Source organism: Hermetia illucens, chromosome 3, assembly GCF_905115235.1.
Source record: "Hermetia illucens chromosome 3, iHerIll2.2.curated.20191125, whole genome shotgun sequence".
Taxonomy (NCBI): Eukaryota; Metazoa; Arthropoda; class Insecta; order Diptera; family Stratiomyidae; genus Hermetia; species Hermetia illucens.
Genome location: NC_051851.1, coordinates 9,106,557 through 9,125,256, shown reverse-complemented (window position 1 = coordinate 9,125,256; position 18,700 = coordinate 9,106,557). Strand labels below are relative to the sequence as shown.

The 18,700-nt window shown below is 46.6% G+C and overlaps 1 protein-coding gene across 1 annotated transcript in view; it reads left to right on the top strand.

The window, feature by feature from the left end:
• The window catches only part of LOC119651800, a 628,198-nt gene that overhangs the window by 108,187 nt on the left and 501,311 nt on the right, over positions 1-18,700 (top strand). The window lies entirely within an intron of this gene.

The following is an 18,700-nucleotide window of genomic DNA, read 5'->3' as shown; positions in this document are numbered from 1 at the left end:
TGACTTCGCAGCGGTAATACTGGTTCCTCTATTTGCTTGTTTGTCTGCCCGTTAGCATACACTCCGCCATTTATTCCAGCACTAAAGAAGTAAAACCGAAAAGAAGATGAGATTTGCCTTCAGACAGTGATCCCGTTGCAAGGATTTAGTTTCATTGTAACCGACCATTCTCCGACAACAATCTTGTCGTCTCGCGTTTCAGTCCTGTCCCTCCTCATGCCCATTCTATACACATATGAGCATCCGTGTCCCTAGCATATATGATTTTCGAGGTCACGTCAAGAAACTCGCATGGCTTCAGGATATTCATATGTTTCCTGATTTCTAGATTTTCAAGCTCTTGAATTTCTGAAAAATAGCTGTGGATCCAAAATGGGACATCCCGACAAGGGACTGCCGATGCTTTGAACCTCACAGACAAGTCATATTTGAATTGTTGAAAATTGCTTAAGAGGGTTACAAACGAGTCCTTGCTGGGAACAACTTATTCTCGAATTGACAATGGAAACCGACATGCTATCGTATAAAATAAATTCCCGGGTGCGTTGTTGTTGTTATTGTGGTTATTGTTCTCGTTTGCTTGTCGGTCTTCCGTGTTTGCTACTGGCATCTACAAGTGACTCGTTTCTCATTAGAAACAAAACCCGCAACGTACCCCCATCAAGGACGTATGTATATGTAGCTACGTATGTCCTTGCGAGAGTTTCAAACAGAACAGATTCGCAGAAGACAATGAAATTCGGTTGGTCTGGTTTCGATTTGAGAAGGACTCTCTGAAATGTACTTCGGTTAGTTGCGACTTACCAGTTCCTCGCAATGGGAAACGTAAAGGATTTCTCTATAATATTCAAAGGTGACACGTGGATGTTCGAGTACATCAAATCGTGAAGTGGAAATCTGTGTACTTGTACCAAGGGTAATGAGGTTGGTTGAGAAAACAGGGGTAGCTGGAGCTCCAAATGCTCAGGGCTAATATTTTAAGGCCCTTTGGATCTTCCATTTAGCCAGCCTTATGCCGGCTGGTAGGAGCCTTATTCATTGAAAGGAACGTTTCCTTCTTTTTGTAACTAATTCTCCCTTCGGTTACCTTGATATTGTGGGGTAGCATAGAAGCTCAAGATATTCACCCTCCAAATGGTAAGAACCCCCAGATTTTGGATCCACTTTCGACTTTGAAAAAATGAGGTAAGGTTTTCGGAAGCCTCACCAGATTCATGTTTCCAACTGGAAGTATCTGTGTTAGACGTACTTTCCGCTTCAGTAGAAACGCTGCACCTAGTACTTATGGCGCAGTCAGTCAGACAGGAGAATATTGCAAATTATATTATGGGAGATTCATCAAGCCATATAAGCGCCCCAATTCGCGGGTAAATTTCAGGGCAATCCGCCTGTCTCGCCGAGCTATATAACTGGATCCATGTTCACTGTACGTTTGTTTTATCAGAACGTCAGGGGTTTAAGAACCAAGCTGGGGGCCTTCAATTTATCCGCGCTGGCTCAGCAACACCATGCCATCTGTATCTCCGAAACCTGGCTAGACGATGCCATATTATACTCCGAGGACCGGGATGCTTCTCGTAAGTCCACCGGCGGTGGAGCCCTAATTGCTGTAAAAGATTCACTCCCCGCTGAACTCGTCTTCTCCTCCTCTGGCTTTCCTTTTGATTGTGTTGCTCTTCGTGTCTCCCCGCCCAACTTCCACCCGTTCATTGTTTCTTGTGTATATGTCCCCTGTGCTAGGCCTTCTCACCTGTATGAAGAATTGTTTGACAGTTTGTCTGAACTCCTTACCGTCAGATTCCCTTCCCTCCCTTTCTTCCTTTGTGGAGATTTCAACCTCCCCATGCTCAACTGGCCTAATCATCCTAGCCTTCCAATTCCTTCCAACAACCTCTCCCATTCTTCCCTCCCACTTTCTTCCTTTATGTATACTTGCTCTGCCCTGAATTTCAATACCACCAAAAACTCCTTGGGACGCACTCTCGATCTCTTCCTTTCCAACCTCCCCGAGCGCCACCTCTCTTTATTTCCTGGTACATCCCCGTATGTAAAATCCGACGCTCACCATCCCGTGGTTGAATTTGAAGCGGAGCTCCCTCGTTCAAAACCCAAAACCAAGCGTAAACCCACTAAGTTCAACTTAGCCAATTTTGACGGTCTGAACTTAGCTTTAGCGTCTTTCAACTGGGTACATATATTAAGTAATTCATCGTGTGATCAAGCTCTTAACACCTTCTACAATTTCCTCTCTGATCTCCTCTCCTGTTATGTCCCTTCTTCTCCTCCCTACCTACGTTCTTACCCAACTTGGTTCACAACGGAACTTCATATTAACATTCGCTTGAAACATACACTGCGGAAGAAGTTTCGGGCTTCTAAAAATGACGCCGACCTTGCTCACTTTAAGGCTATACGATCTACTGTGAAGTCAATGGTCAGAAAAGCGCGCAAAAGGTACCTATTGAGCGTCGAAGCCGCCCTTGCCCGCGGTAACTTAAAACCCTTTTGGTCTCACGCTCGCAACTCTCGTAATCCAACTCAATCTGTCCCTTCTTCTATCAGCTTCGCTGACTCCACTGCCAACTCCCCACAACAATCCTGCGACCTTCTCTGCACCTACTTCTATTCAGTGTTTTCTCCCTCGAGCCCTTCACCCTCTAAACCTTTCATAACTACAGACTCCTCCGAATCACTAGCCATTCCTCTCCTTACGCCTTCCTTGGTTGAGTTCCTCATTGGTAACCTTGACCCCAATGTCGGACCTGGCCCCGATGGGCTTCCTAATCTCTTCCTCCTAACTGTAGAAAACACATTTCCTTCCCCCTGTGTATAATCTACAACAAAAGTCTAGATGAATGCTACTTTCCCCGTCTCTGGAAAGATCATTCCTATCTTGAAGAGCGAAGACCCTTCCCTTGCTGTGAACTACCGCCACATTTCTCTTCTCTCCTCTTGCTCCAAAATCCTAGAAAGATACGTCAACGACTGGTTGACCGTGCACTTCGGTCACCTCATTGTCAAAGAGCAGCATGGTTTCGTGAAACATAGATCAACGGCTTCAAATCTTCTGATCTTTACCAACTTTGTTGCTAAACGCTTGAATTCACGACAGGAGGTACATGCTGTTTACACTGATTTCTCCAAAGCCTTTGACACCGTTGACCATAACATTCTCCTCTCTAAACTTTCTTCGCTAGACTTCCCTCCCTCAGTCATCTCCTGGCTTTCCTTCTATCTCTCATACCGTTCCTGCAAAGTTTCTTTTCATGGTCACTCATCTGGTTCCTTCTCTCGTTCCTCTGGTGTCCCCCAAGGCTCTACACTTGGCCCCCTACTCTTCCTGTTTTTTATCAATGACCTCGCCTCCATCCTCACCTGTCCGTATTTGCTTTACGCAGATGACCTTAAATTATTTGCTCTGTTTCGTCTCCATTGCACTGTGCTATCTTATAATCCAACCTTGATAATTTAGCCCGTTGGTGTTCGGTCAACAAGCTAACACTGAATGTCAACAAATGCCACTGGATGCGCTACCCCCTTAAACCCTCCCCATCATCCTTTTCCTATTCTCTCAGTGGTCAACCCCTTTCACTACTGACCTCCTTCAAAGACCTGGGTGTAATATTCGACGATAAACTTCGTTTCAATTCCCACTTCGCTGACATTATCCATAGAGCTTCCAAAATGTCTGGTGTTATCCTACGTTCCCCATCCGACTTTACCTCAATTCAGCCCTCCTTAACACTCTTCAATTCCTTTGTCAGAAACATCCTTGAATATTGCTGCGTAGTCTGGTCCCCCTACCGCATCCGTGACGGCCGCGCTCTTGAAGCTGTACAACGCAAATTCACCCGGTCCCTCTTCTATAAAAAGAACCTTCCACGGGTTGATTATCCGTCACGAGTCCGCATCCTCAATCTCCCCTCCCTACAGCAACGCCGTATCTTCCTTGATATGTGTACTCTTTTCAAACTCTGCAATGGTCTGATGGACTGCTCCGCCAACTCGGATATTACTTTCCGTATCGTCTCGTCTCATAACACACGTAATGCGGACATTTTTGATGTACCCTTCGCCGAGCTCGAGATTTACTTTCACTCTCCGATCCCGAGGTTTTGTCAGCCCTACAATGCCCTACAGCCTGGGTCCTTTGACTCTATGTCCCTCTCTAGCTTTAAGCGCAAAATATGCCATTTACTTGCTCCTCCCTCTGAGGACAATATGTAATAAGAAATTTGCTTTCTGTGTATTGTCCTCGTTAAATAAATAAATAAATAAATGGGAGAAACGGAAAACTCGACTACGACACACCTGTCTGTCGCACCATTGCCTAAATCTTCCAGAACACGAAGGCATGACAGAAGGAGACTTCTGTTACAAAATAAGGTAGGACTACAGGCAAAATTTTACTGCCAGAAACTTCTCTTCGCAACTACCAGGAAAAGTGGGAGAAGAACAAAGTTGGGGAATTAGGTCCAACTGGTCTAAAACCGATATGCAGAAGGGGACCAAATACCGTGGACCTAGGAAGCTCCCAACCGAGGCAAAGAAAGACGTTAGGAAAGAATGTGAAGCTCCTTCGGAAAACATGACCATTGCAGCATCACCAAGTAAGGCAATGTGCACCATACCAAAGACTATTCCTTTCCACTGCTAGGAATGTTGGCAAAGTTGAAGGACTGATTTGATATGTTTCAGGCACAAGAGTCATGGGTTCGGTTTCGCAGGAGTCAAATAAGCGCTGTTTTGCTCCCTTTTGATGTCACAAACCCCTAAGACCACGACTCCCTCACTAAGAACAAGGGGCGCAAGGTCAGACAGGCTTAGATTTTCAGAGCCATTCACGCTGGATACCAGTTCTTCCATCCGGCAACTAGAGATCTCCTTTCGGATCTTAAAGTATGGCCTACTTAGTGCCCTTAGCCCACCTCCCCGTAGCTTCGAGTCTGGCGGTTCCTCCCATACATAAATCCCCTGTGCAGACCGTCATAATCTTGTGTGCATTTCCATGCGTCTGGCACAGGACCTCTTGCGATCGGATATTGTTTTAGGCGGGCCCAATCCAGCAGCCGTCTGGCATTTTCTCATGGAACGTACGCTCCCCGTACAGATGGAATGCTGCTCAGCAGCTAGCCACTACCCCCATCTATAACACAGCCCTCCGAACATCTATAAAGGTAAAATGGATGTTGAAATAACCAAAATAAGGTCCTGGAGAACCTGAAGAACGTTGTAATTGATACGGCCGCTAACATATTTGGCCCCAGTCGCGAAAAAAAAGTCGGAACGGCTGTTCTGAAGAATGTAATCTAGTAACAGAATAGAAGAATGTTGCATCCTCTCAAAGAGCACATGCCAGTGCAGAGACCTATCACGAACTTCGTCGAACAGAGAGGCCATTTGACGAATAGAAATGGGAAGCCAGGGAGAACCGGCATATATAACGTAGCTGAGTACCAACTATGAGATATTCTTGGCTATCTTATTAGGCCAGATACTCTCTAACGCCCAGAACATCATCGGCCCATACGAAAGAGGCTTCATTGCAGACAAATCAGCAACAGATAAGATTTCCTCCCTGCAACAAGCGATGGAAAAACTATTGGAATATGGCGAACAGTTGCACCATCTTTTCATCGACTTCAATGCCCCCTCCAATGGATATGGACGTGGCTATACCACTAGGTGCGGTAACCTCCAGAGAAATAGCACGAAAGGAAACGGAATCTCCGACGGAAGGTGGGGATGATCTGAAAACGCCGGTGAGATCCACACTGGACGCATCAGAATCTTCTGTCAGCGGTAATGCGCGCAAGTAGCATAAGACCAACACATCTGTGGTGGCCAACACTTTATGGTACTCCACGCCAGGGGTTACATCCACGCGTCCGGCAGGGATTAGGACCGGTATGCCGGGAGGTGATCAAATCAGCGGGAGAGATTTCAATGAAGCTGATCCCTCCCATAAGAATACGGACACGAAGGCGGGAAGGAAGAGGACGTATGTGCAAGCAGCAGCCTCAGTTTTGTCCGTCGCCGTGGGAGTTTCCTCCAATGTTGGCAAAATGTCAGAGGGACAATTCACCATGCTACGTGAGTGACTGTGGAAAAAAATGCTAGAGCGTGGCACGAAGCCAAGATTTAACAATCAAGGTTTCCGCGATAAGTTTCTCCATTTGGAGTGCACTGATGAAGTTGCCTTAAAATAGTTCCAGGAGGTAATCCCGGCTTGAAGTTCTGGCAGTCGACCGAAGTTCAGTATTGTGAACACTGAGCTGCGCAGGATAGAATATGGTGGATGTTGGTTACCGGGTCCTCGAAGGAAGGCAGAGGACATCGTCCGTATGCTGGGTGAACAGAACCCGGGCATGGACTTCGGAAACTAGAGGTAATATTCAGGAATTCCAATGAGGACCAATTTACAGACGTGTAGGGTTTCAACTTAGTATTCAAACTGGACAAAAAAGGTCTGAATGTGCTCAGGAGAAGTCATAATATGGTGCTCCACTTTTGAAACAAAATCTTATTAGAAACGAGTCGATGTCTATCTGTGCTTTTTTTTCAAAAGAGGTGAACATTTTCAAAAGGCTGTCACCTGGGCTCGCCAGATTGTGGGATTTTTACCCACTGAAAACACCCCCCGACTCCTCCCTACCCACGTATTGCATCACGGGGCGGTGTTGGCTTACTTTCGCTAGGCCTCCTTCCGTAATTATGCGGCGATTCTCCTTCATTTGGCATCAGTCTTGCCAGAGCTGTATTCGTGATGGATGCTTTTTCGCACGTATGCTTTATGTGTTGCTTAAAATTGGGTTTTCCATCTGTCATAACTTTCAAGTATTTGATGGTCGAAGTGAAGACACGATTCCTAATTCTAATGCAGGCGTAATTTCTCTTGCGGTGCTTAGTGATGAGAACCGCTTCCGGCTTTTCCTCCGAAAGTGCCAGTCCAGCACTCTCTAAGCACGCCTTAACAACACTGATTACTTTGCTTGAGTACAACTCAGAATCCTCGAGATGCTCTGCGTCCGTAACTAGTGCTATGTAGTCGACGTAACCCATCCTCCTTCGGAACCGGAAAATCAAGTACATCATTATACATGATGTTCCACAGTAGTGGGACCAGTAGCGAGTCCTGTGGGACACCCACGGTCCATCATTGGTATTATACCAGAGCGTCCGCTCTTGCAAGTAGCTATGGACAATAGCAGCGAGGTAGGTGAGAACACCAATCCTTGCCAGAGACTTTCGTATAAGTTTCCAATTGGCCGAGTTGAATGCATTCCTCACATCTAAGGTCACTACCATACAATATTTGCTGGTACAACCGCTTGCGTGAATTACATTTTCGGCTAAGCCAGTAGCTATTTTGATGCCATCAATGGTTGATCTGGCTTTACGGGACCCATACTACCGATCTGCCGTCACATGCAGGGGCGCTTGAAGTTTTCAGTACACCCCTTTCGCTGGAAAAATAACTCCTGGATTATTTTCAACAGGAGCATAGGTCACATGCCCAATGCGGTGATGAATCATTTTATAGGCACTATCCCACGGAATTATGTCCGCTTCCGAACAGAGCTCCCCCTGGGTGCTCTTCCCTTCCTCTGCAGCCTACTTTAGAGGACCTTAATGGCTCTCATCATGTGTTTGATAGCTTGATGTACGTTGTGCTTGATAAACTTGGTCAGCTCAACTACATCGGCTCCAAGTTGCAGGGAGGGTAGTTTCTCCATGTCATGCCTCTGCTCTCTATGAGTCCTGACTGGATCTTCCTTTTTAAACAGTTAGCCGTCGTCCTTAGTATCTAATGTGTTTTGCAGACTTTTTGCCGTTTTTGGCATTGGTCGAGGTCGGAAAATTGAAGAATCTGTCGTCCTTCTTGGACAGATGCGGAGGGTGCCAAAGCCGTTTCCATGGGCCAACGATTTCCATTGAGCCCATCATATTTCGTCTTCCTCATTAGTGTTCTTGGCAAGGTCTTGCATCACTTGAATACCTTTTTCCAAATTTAAATCACTTGTAGCATTTGATGACACGGGGGCGAAGTTGTCTACCACCGGGGCGCTGCGGATAAGGGATAGCGATGGCCAGGGGGCCGGTGGCTCACTCCCAAAAGACGCCGTTATTGTGGTTCCGAGCCCCTGCACCGTCACTTTACTCCATCTCTCATATTTCATTTTCTGGATAACCTTCCCATAGCCATGTACCAGAAATGAGCAAACACGTGCCCATGCACAAACTGAAAAGGAAGTTATGCATACAAATTTAGACATCTACAGGTATGCCCCTGTCCGTGTGCCTGCCACAATCAAGGCAGAGGAATTTACTAGGGAACAACAAGAGGATCCTGAACTCCAGGTGCTTTCAAAATCGAAAGTCTTCCACGCAGTGATCGAAGAAAGATAGCGTGTGGTACTTTCCTGGGACTAGCTCGACCTTTTGTTCCGTTGCTACGTACCCTACCAGCACTTCAAAACCGGAAAACACACAGTTAACCCGTTCGCAGGACCAGATGGCAGATAGAATATAATGGACATAGTCGGCCCGATGATATCATCTAATGGTATCAGATATTGTCTGATCATGATGGACCGGTTCTCAAAATAGCTCCAAGTAGTACCACTCCCGTATCAAAAGGCTCCATCGGTTGCAGCAATCTTTTATTCGAGTTGGATTTCCAGCTCCGGCGTCCCACGCACAGCCACTAGGGAGCTGAGGACACAATTTCAGTCCAGCTTCTTCCAAGTCCTAACAAAGCGAATGGGCTGGCACCCCGCAGCGAATGGAAGGTTGGAGTGCTGGTATCGGTTTTTTAAGGCCTCAATAATGTGCCATGAGCAAAACCCAGCATGGAGGGTTTAATTTGGATTACGGAAAAGTCATAAAGACAACATCGGAGGATCCTGTGCGGAGATACTCTAGAGGACAACGCTTGCGCTTCCAGGGGAGTTCATAGCGTCCGAAGATAAACACATTGAGCCAAATGCACTCATTAACTTCGAGAAACAATGCGAACACTTGGACCTTTTAATGATCCCAGAGAGGAGAAGACAGTCAACAGTATATCTGTTACGTTGTCGGTAGAACAGACGTTTCTTCGCTGCAGGAGTCTGCTTCTACCATGGACTAAGAGGAAGGTTGAGATGGAAAGGCACTCGTATTTGAATACTCTTTTCAGGAGCATCTTTGTCGATTGTCAGATCGAAGGCAGAGTTGAGTTTCCTGATGTAAGTGAATGGCTAGCTCTTCATTCGAGGGCCAATCATACTAGATAAGTCGCGTTGGGAAGCGTCCCAGTTTTCAGCCTAAAGGGTCTATATTCATACTCCAAACGGGAATATTGAGAGAATAAGGACATGATGGTCAGAATGACGTGCCACTGAGGAATAGCTAGTGACGCCTAGAGGTTGGACGAGATTATATCTAGTAAGGATGACCCCTTGGGAAAGGTTGATACTCTTGCATTGATAATATCCGCAGTGAGGAACGAGCCTGACTGGAACCAATTGAAGAGAGTTTTGCCGTTGTCGTTGTTAATTGAATCGCGCTGAAATATGGCTTTACGATTCTTACAAAGAAAGGCGTGATCACCATCATGGTCGGCTTAGTTACAGTGCGACACTGAGACGTCACCCGCAAAGCTCTGTACCCGCGCGAAACGCTTACGATATACCTCCTTGCCAAGAGCGTCATCCCATACCTCTGCGCCGTAGAACAGAACAAACTGCGTGGAACTTATCAGGAGACGTCGCCCGCTAGAAGTAGGGCTTCCAATGTTTGCTATTAGTCTAATTAAGGTCGAAATCCCAGCTGCAGCCTTGTGCGATGCTGCTTTGATTTGCTCTAAAACACTCATCTTTAAGTCGAGAGTCAGTTCAAAGTACTTTACCGTTGGTTTTGACTCGATTATCGACTCATCGTTCGGTATGGAACACAGCGTCGGAATTTTCTTTTTAGTCAGAATGACTACTTAGCCTTTTTCCAGTTCAAGCTTGAAACTATGGGCATCCATTCGCTTACCCGTCGCATCAATATGCCAAGTCTGCTTTGTGCTGTTCGACAGTGCATCACGTAACAAACGCCGCGACTTCATCTGCACAATCGACCAAGCGCGTCTCTTCTGGTATGTCGAGTTTGGACAGACTATCGTAGAAAGCGTTCCTGAGGTCCGGTCCTAGAATGGATTCCTGCGCTACCCTCGACGTGACCTCCATCCTCCTCTGGCATTCTAGCCTTCCTCAGATAGTCTCTCACTATCGTAAAAGATAGTTCAGCACGTGGAAAATACTGAGTAGTGTTGGTAGAATGTCTTTCCATCTTAAGGAATTAAATGCGTTTCTGGCATCAAGCGTTACAAGGAGCAACATCCGTCGAGCTTGGCGGCTGTGTGCCTCCGCTTGATGAACAGCATCCCTCACTTGTATGACAGCATCAACTGTGGATCTCCCTGCACTAAAGCCGAACTGACGTAGGGATAAGTCTCCGGCAGCGTGTATTGCTTCAACGAGTCTAATTTTGATAAATTTTGCGAGCACTTTTCCAACTGTGAAGCATACAAAGTGGGCGGTATGAGGACGGCAACTCAGGGTCACCTTTCCTTTTCCATATCAGCGCCTCGCCACCTTCCAATTCGCAGGGAAAATCCTCTCTTTCAGGCAAGCGTTAAATGCACTAAGCAGTAGGTCTGTCCAGTGTTGGAATACCAGTTTGTATACCTCTGTCGGAATACCATCGGATCCTGGCGTCTTCTTGCTTTTCATAGAGCCGACTGCCTGTTCAAAATGTTTTATGGAGAAAAGTGGACAGTCATCATCCCGTACGGGGTGCGCAGGGAATAGTTCCCGTACAATGCAGTCTATCTACTCGCGGTCCAGAAATACATAGAAGGCTCGGCAAGTCTCCATGCCCTCCTGGGAACGGAAGCTCCATAGGCCGTCATTATCGGGTTCATAATTGAATTTACGCTACCTTCAGCTCCATCACCCCAAGAATACCCTCCTGAACAGTTCCACCAGCTCCAAGAGTTTCGACAAAACTCCCGATGTTCACCTTCGTGACGTTCCATGCATAGAAAGAGCGCACACCGATAATTTGTGTCAACTACAATGTATTGATGGTCGCTAGCCAAAAAGTCTTCCAGAATTCGCCACCCATCCACCAGCACCAGCAAAGGTTTCGTCTGGAATGCATCCCTCGCAGTCTGAGTGCCGGAACGCCAAGGTGGATCCGGTGTTTAAAACTACAAGTCCTGTTTTCGCCGCCATTTCGAGAATTGATTTCCATTTAGATCCTGGGTGAGAAGCATGTACCATTTAAGTGCCCTGGCATTGAAGTCACCTCCCACCGGGATCCGCCCTTCTGTGCCCAAAATAGCGTTCTCCAGAGCATCAAGCCTGCGTCGAAAGTCTGGCATCATCTCATTCGGTCCCAAATAGACACACTGAGAGACGTTACCCCTAAACATGAAATCCAGACAAAGCCATCTCCTAAGCCTTGGCCAATAACACTAAGATGGGTGCGTCCCGAACCCAGATGGCAGTGGTGTCTGATATGTATTGCTCCGCAACTTCCACCACAGTGAATTTTTGACCTAGGAAGTTCGCAGAGGTGATACCCATCCGGACATTGGTTATTTCTGGACATTCGCGTTTGGTGGCTTCTTCTACCTCATTCTTTTCTGTGAGTCAAGGCCTCAGATTTCCAGAAAGCACGTGGTTTTCAGGCTAAAAATCAAAGCTTTCTCCCCCAGAAGCCCCTTGACTGTTTCACAGAACGTGCCTTTATTTATTTTTCTTGAGCCTAATGCGAGTAGGACTCCACCACCCTTAATTTTCTAGTTGGAAGACACTCCCGCTCCGGGATTTTCGGACTTAATATTGTAATGCTGAGAACTTCCGCAAAGATCTTGCCTTCCGTCGGCTTAATAAGCAGAGCTGGTGGTCCTGTCATCCTTCGTCTCCTCACCTTTTCCTTTAGTACTCCATCCTTCGCCCTAATTTGAAGCCGAAGTTTTTCTGATGGCGCGGCGTGTTGTTGCCTCTTGTCCTTTTTCGCCTTTTTCTTTTAAGCCCTAGGGGTTCCTTGAGTGAGCTCTCCTTCAGATGTTTTTTCTTTGTTCCGCTTTTTTTTCCCAGTTCGCTCATGCAACGATCTATCTGCGATCCGTTTGGCGGTCGCGGTGCTCTCAGTGGTAGACGCAGTTGTTTCTGCTTTCCGCGGATTTGCTCTTACTCTTCATGCCTGTATGTAGTACGAAATTTTGTTTAATAGCTCCTCGAGCTCCATCAGCCCATTTTTCAGGCCTTTGCTGACGTTTTTCACAGATCACATGTGCTTCAAAACTGCCGCGTCTTTCTTAATAAACATTTCCTCTTCAGCTTCCGCCAGAGTAGTCGACAGGCCTTACACTTGACTTATATCTCAGACCATCTGGTCAATTTCAGCGGTTTCCACTGTGCCCTCGAGGACAAAGCCCCTACCTCAGTTCCTTGAGGCCTGACCTACGATTAGCTAATCCCGGAATTCACGGACGAATCAGCGCTCGCTCGGGGCAACGCGGTCTACTAACACCGGTTCAATGTACATTACCCAACTAGGGTGCCGAGAGGGTTGGCTTCTGATACCACTTTGGTAGAGCTAGGCTCATATCAACTCATCGACACCGACAAGGAGTTGTCGACGGTTCCGGGGACTCCCAGTGTGTCCTGACGTGTATCGGTCTTTATCAGTCCGCTCTTCACCGAGAAACTTTCTCGAGGCAACTACCTAGGATGCAGGTATTATGCCAGCTAGGGAGTCAGAACTACTTGCTCGGCCACTTCGGGGACGCCACTCCTCGTGTCGTAAGCGATTCGTTAAGGATTATTGACGACCCCTGAGGAGTGGATAGAAAAGAATTTTGACTGCAATAATAATGGATTATTGGCCTTTTTAGCTCTGTCCGTCAATTAAGTTGACATTTCCATATGCTCTTCTTCTCCTTCTTTCCTTTTATTGTTTGAAAGGATATGCCAACCACAAAATAGTATGATAACCACAAAAACAGGTACATTTATGTATATTAGAGGTTCCACTTCCACTTTAGTAGTAGATTCAAACTTAGATTCATGGTCCCACCACCCTCGACGGAAATATCTCAATTTCATGCTTGTGCCCTGAATTGGATTCAGGACAACAGTGAAATATTTCACTTATAAATTTCGCATCACCAACCACATGCCTTTCGGTGCCCAATAACTCTCACAACATGAAAATTTCAGGGCAGACGATTTTCTTCCAATTTCCAAATTAATTTTGAAAACTTTATTTTCAGGTCCCCCCCGGGTGCCTATCTCCCAATTTTCCCTATCCTTGACTTCACTCTGCAAAGGACTGAATAAGAAGAAGAATGTCATCATCATCTTTTACGCTCATTTTATTTAAAACAGAAGCCAATTAGTGTCTTTGGACGATAGAGATGATGATGATGCCTAGTATGAGGGTCCGACAATAAAGGATGTTTTCGGAAACCCAGGATCCCGGCCGCTCTGCTGCTTTTCACCATCTTAACCTAAAGTGAAAGGGAGTACCGGCTCATAATTTAATTAGTACGGTTGAGTGGTTGGGGTTAGTCATCCTGAAAAACTATTAAAATGAATAAAGTACAGGCACAGTGAGTGTGCTACTGGAGAGCTGGAAATTGTTGGGAGAAGGGTTTTCGCCGTTGCTCCTTTGATAGTCCGGACTCGGGTGTGAGGGTCTGTTGTTTTGATTCCGAGGTTTTAGGGGTTTCTGTTGTGCCATGTAACTGGCTGGGTGGATGCTCCGTGGCTGAGCTTCCACGATGTCCCTATTTCCACCGTAAATTAATGAAAAGCTTTGTGTTCTCTTCAGTGATAAGATAATTACAAGGAGCAGATCTTATTCTTCGAAAGGAAGCTTCACAAGAGGATCCGTCCGTCTTTTTATATATAAATAAGCCATCGTATTTGGTGGAAGCTAGGGAAACTTGTGCAGATATGAATGCAATTCCTTTTCCACTTTAGAGGTCCTTAAAGATATCTCGCGCAGCCCCTGGCTTCGGGAGAACTGTTGCTTCTTCATGACTGGGGGTCGATTGTTATTTCTGCCGCAAATACGAAAATGCAAATTCATCTTCCCCCTCCCCTGATCCATGCAAAAAGTTTTATTTCATCCGAAACAACCCGACCATTGTATTTAGACATCCCTCATACATATCTGTTTTTGGGGTATCCTTGCCAAATATTTTCGCCTACCATTCCACCCCCTTTCGGAAAGATGTTCACATTGACTTTGTTGCTACATCAGCAGCTTCTCGTCAGGCTGATTTGTGATATGTTTTTGGAAAGCTAAAATGTTAATTATGGTCGGAATTTCATAGCAGGAAAAGTCCTCCACGTTTGCATATATAGTATGTGTGCGCGGAGTTACCTGACTGTTGGAAGAGCACTGGAGCGAGGTGTGTGATAAAGCATTAATTAGACTTATCTGTGCCTATTATGGCTCCTTCTCCAACAAACGACTAAGTTAGCTTCCGTGTTGGCGGTGAATGAAAGCACACAAGGATATATATATGCTATCAGGATATTACGAGCGGAAAGAGCAAGAGGAAAATTCACTTCGTTATGAATATTTTAGTGAGAGCTGAAAACGCTCATAGCCAAATATTGTAGTCGTCGGGAATAGCGTTATTTTCAAAAGTTCAGGATGCCATTAGCTCGGTTTTTTGCTAACAAATTTATACATATTCCAAGCCAACTGAAGGGCATCCGGGTTCCAAAAAACGGGTCAAGGTATGTCAGTTAATAAAAGGACAATAAAGTATCTCGAAAGGATAAATTCGGGAATTCCATATCATTCTGCATAGTCGGTGTATTTAGATATCCCTCGATGGCAAACCTATCAGGGGAGTTTGGTTGATTGACAGCCTTGGTGATCATGTTGGTGCAAAGGTGATGCAACGGGTGACTCTCATCGCAACAAAGTTAGCGCCCAACGTGGGGCACGAAAGGTGGCATTCCCACTATCTATCGGGATCTACGTCCATCGGGCTTGAAAATATTAGATCATAGCGTCCTTCGCTTGCCTATACTCTGATACCTAAATGAACTTAGGAAGATTTTGTTCACCAGGTGAATATAATTCACCGGAGGTGCCTGAGCTAAGGATATAGATAGAAGTAGGTTGGACCTTGTTCATCCAAAGTTCACGAGTTCCACCTTTTACATATTTACTGAGAAGTTAGCTGAAATTATTGACTCATCCGTGCCGTCATCTCACCCCTAGTTTGGGAAGGGCTTAGGTCTAATTCCTCACAAAACGTGGAGTTTCCTAACTCTTTTTATTTTCCTTACCGAAGCCTTGAGATCATCAAACGCTGAACTTTCCTCAGGGGTAGTCAACGATCCTTAACGAGCCGTCGTCCCGAGGTGCTCGAGAAAGTAGTTCTAACCCCCTATCTTTCATTTTTTCTTTGTCCTAGATGGTAGCCTCGAGACAATTTCTCGGTGAGGAGCGAACTGCTAATAACCGATACACGCCGGGACACACTGGGAGTCCTCGGAGCCGCCGACAGCTTCTTGTCTACATCGATGTGGTGATATGAGTCTAGCTTTGTCAATGCGGTAGTTGTGACGTAGTATCAGGAGTCAGCTCCTTCGGGCCTCTGGTCGAGTAGTGTGCATTGAGCTGGTATTACTAGACCACGTTGCCCTGAACGAGTCCTGATCAGTCCGTGAGTTCCGGGCTCAACTAATCGTAGTTCAGGCCTCAGGAAATTGGAGTAGGGGATTTGTCCACGAGGAAATACCCGTTCCAGACTATCTTGCTTCTTTGGATACGATAGGCCAGTAAAAACTTAAATGGGAAACACAACAATACGAACGAGGAGATAGTGGTAGTGGAGAGTTACCTGACTGGCTTTATACGCTGCACAAAAATGCGTGGCTCGACCCAGCGCCCAGAGAACAACACAGCAAGGACTAACATACCTGACAAGACATCGGGATGTACAAACAGAGAAAAAGACTTGAAAAGCGATGCCGCACTTGCAATGGAGATGGGAACCCAGACACTACCACGCAGTGCTATAGTTGCCGAAAGAGGCACAGTGGAAACTGCTGAAACTAACCAGAGGAGCGTTGTCGACTACTCGGGCAAAAGCTGAAGAGAAAAGGTTTGTTGAGAAATGCACGGCAGTTGTGAAGCGCATGCGATCTGCGAGGTTCCTCCAGAAAAACGTTAGCAAAGGGGTGAAAAACGGGCTGACAGAGCTGAAGGAGATCCAGGACAGAATTTCGTATTATAGGCGGACATGGAGGGTAAGAGGAAATTCACGGGAAGCGGAAAAAGTCGCTCCTCCAACTAAGAACACCGCTAGCGCTAAGCAAACCGCAGACAGCCCTTTGCAGAGCGAACTGGGGAAAAAAACCGAACGAAGGAAGGGGCATCTGAAGGACACTTCACTCAGGTACTCTCCAGGGCTTAAAAGAAGAAGGCGAGGAGGGACAAGAGAAAAAATGACATCGCGTCATCAGAAAGACCTCTGCTTAAAATTAAGGCGTAGACGAAGGACGAACACCAAAAGAAAAACTGGGGAGATGAAGGGGGATTAGACCGCCAGATCGGCTCATTAAGCGAACGGAAGGCAATACCGTTACGGAAGTCCTCGGTGAAATCCGTTATAAGATAAAGCCCAAAGATAGCGGAGCAGAAGTGTTCTCCATTCGAAAAACGAAAGGGTGGTAGCCTCCTAGTCGCATTAGGCCAAAGGGCAACAAATAAAGGTATATTCTGTTAAGCAGTCAAGGGGCTCCTAGGAGAGAAAGCTTTGCTTTCCAGCCTGGAATTTACGTGCTTTCTCCAAATCAAAGAACTTGACTGCCCCACAAATAAGAACGAGATAGAAGAGGCCATCAAATGCGAATGTTCGGACGCAACCAAAGCCCGGATTGGTATCACTATTGCGAACTCCCGAGTTAAAAAACTCGCTGTGGTATAAGCTGCGGAGCAATACGCGAGGAAGCTTCTAAACAGCGGGAAAGTCAGAATTGGTTGGGTAGCGTGTAGGGTAGAAATCCGTCCGTCCCAACCAAATGCTACTGATTTTAGATTACGGGCGTATGTCTGCAATCTGTCGGAAACGTGCGAGAAGGGCAACATACCGCAAATGCAGTCAGGTAGCCTATAAAACGAACACCTGGAACGAAAAGGAGAGCTTCGACCTATGCAGCGACCATGGTGCGTCTGATGATAACGTTGCCCACACTGCGTGCTCGCGATGGTGTCCAGTCTTCAGAGCGGAACTGAAGAGAGCTAAGATGCGGTCAACATGATTCGAATCGTACATATCAATGTGCACCGGAGTGCAACCGCACACGAGTTGCTATCGCAGTTCGCTGCAGAGACCAAAGCTGATTTAGTGCTCATCAGTGATCAGTACCGAAACAAGGACCCAGCTTCATAGCTCCCTAACATATCAGGTACCCCTGCCCTCCTGGTCCGGGACGCCATCCTCCTTAAGGTTCTTTCCCAAGAGCTTTGTCTAGATTCGGTGTTGAGGAACAACGTTTTTCAGTGTCTATCTTACGCCGAGCGAGACGATGACGACGCAGGCTTGATGCTCTGAAACACGTCATCTTGGGCACAGAGGGGTGGATCCTGGTCGGAAGTAACTCTAATTCCAGGGCACTTGAATGGGGAATTCTTCACTCAGACTCCAGAGGCAAACGAATATTCGAAAGGGCGCGAGGACAGGACTGATAGTTTCAAACAGCGGATTCACCCCAACGTTGAGGCGCCCAGGCTGCAAGGGAGGCATTCCAGGTGTAAACTTCTCGTCGGAGTCACTGGTGTCGCTGGTAGACGTATGGTGAGCTCTGGAAGACTTCTCGGCAAGCAACCATCAACACATTGCCTTCTACGTATGGAGCTATCTCTTACGGATATTGAGGGGCTATCTGAGGAACCGCTCCCTGCTATATGAAAGGCTAGAAGAGATTCATCCAAGTGCCGGACCTCTGCAACCCTTCCCATGACAGTCTAATAAAATTCGACACGCCGGAAGAGTCGTGCCTGGTCGGTTATGCAGATGACGTCGCAGCGCTTCCTGCAAGACGCACTGGCCAACAGGCGCAAAGCACTGGAGAAAACCGAAGTAGTCGTTCCATATCGTTGGTCGAATCGATAATTGAATCAAAACCAACAGCACTGGACTGACTTTTGACTCAAAGATGAGCTTTTTTGAGCAGGTTAAAGTACCAGCGAACAAGGCTGCAGCTGGAGTGTGTGTGTTTTGCAATCGAGTTGTGGACGACACCTAGCACAATTTTTTTTTTTGTGGAAGGTGGAATGAGATTCGTCAGCAGTTCCATTTAAACACAGAGGACGTCTCTCCAGACAACATTGTCGAGCAGATGCTGAAGAGCGCTGACAGGTGGAACCGTGTTGCCCATTACGTTTGGGTCATTCTCGTTGCAAAGAAAACAGAGTTCGATCGCGGAGGAGCCGGATGGCCGGGGTTCTTTAAGCTGACAGTTCCCTCCCTCCTCTCCCCTCCCGTTGGTGAAAGGAATTCCGTGATCTGAAGGATCCGCAAGGGGAGGACTAGTCCGAAGTAATGTGACAAACGGTTTCAAGCTATCTCTCTGACGATGGGAGGTGCTTAGTTGGTAGTCCGACGACGTACCAGCACCCTGTG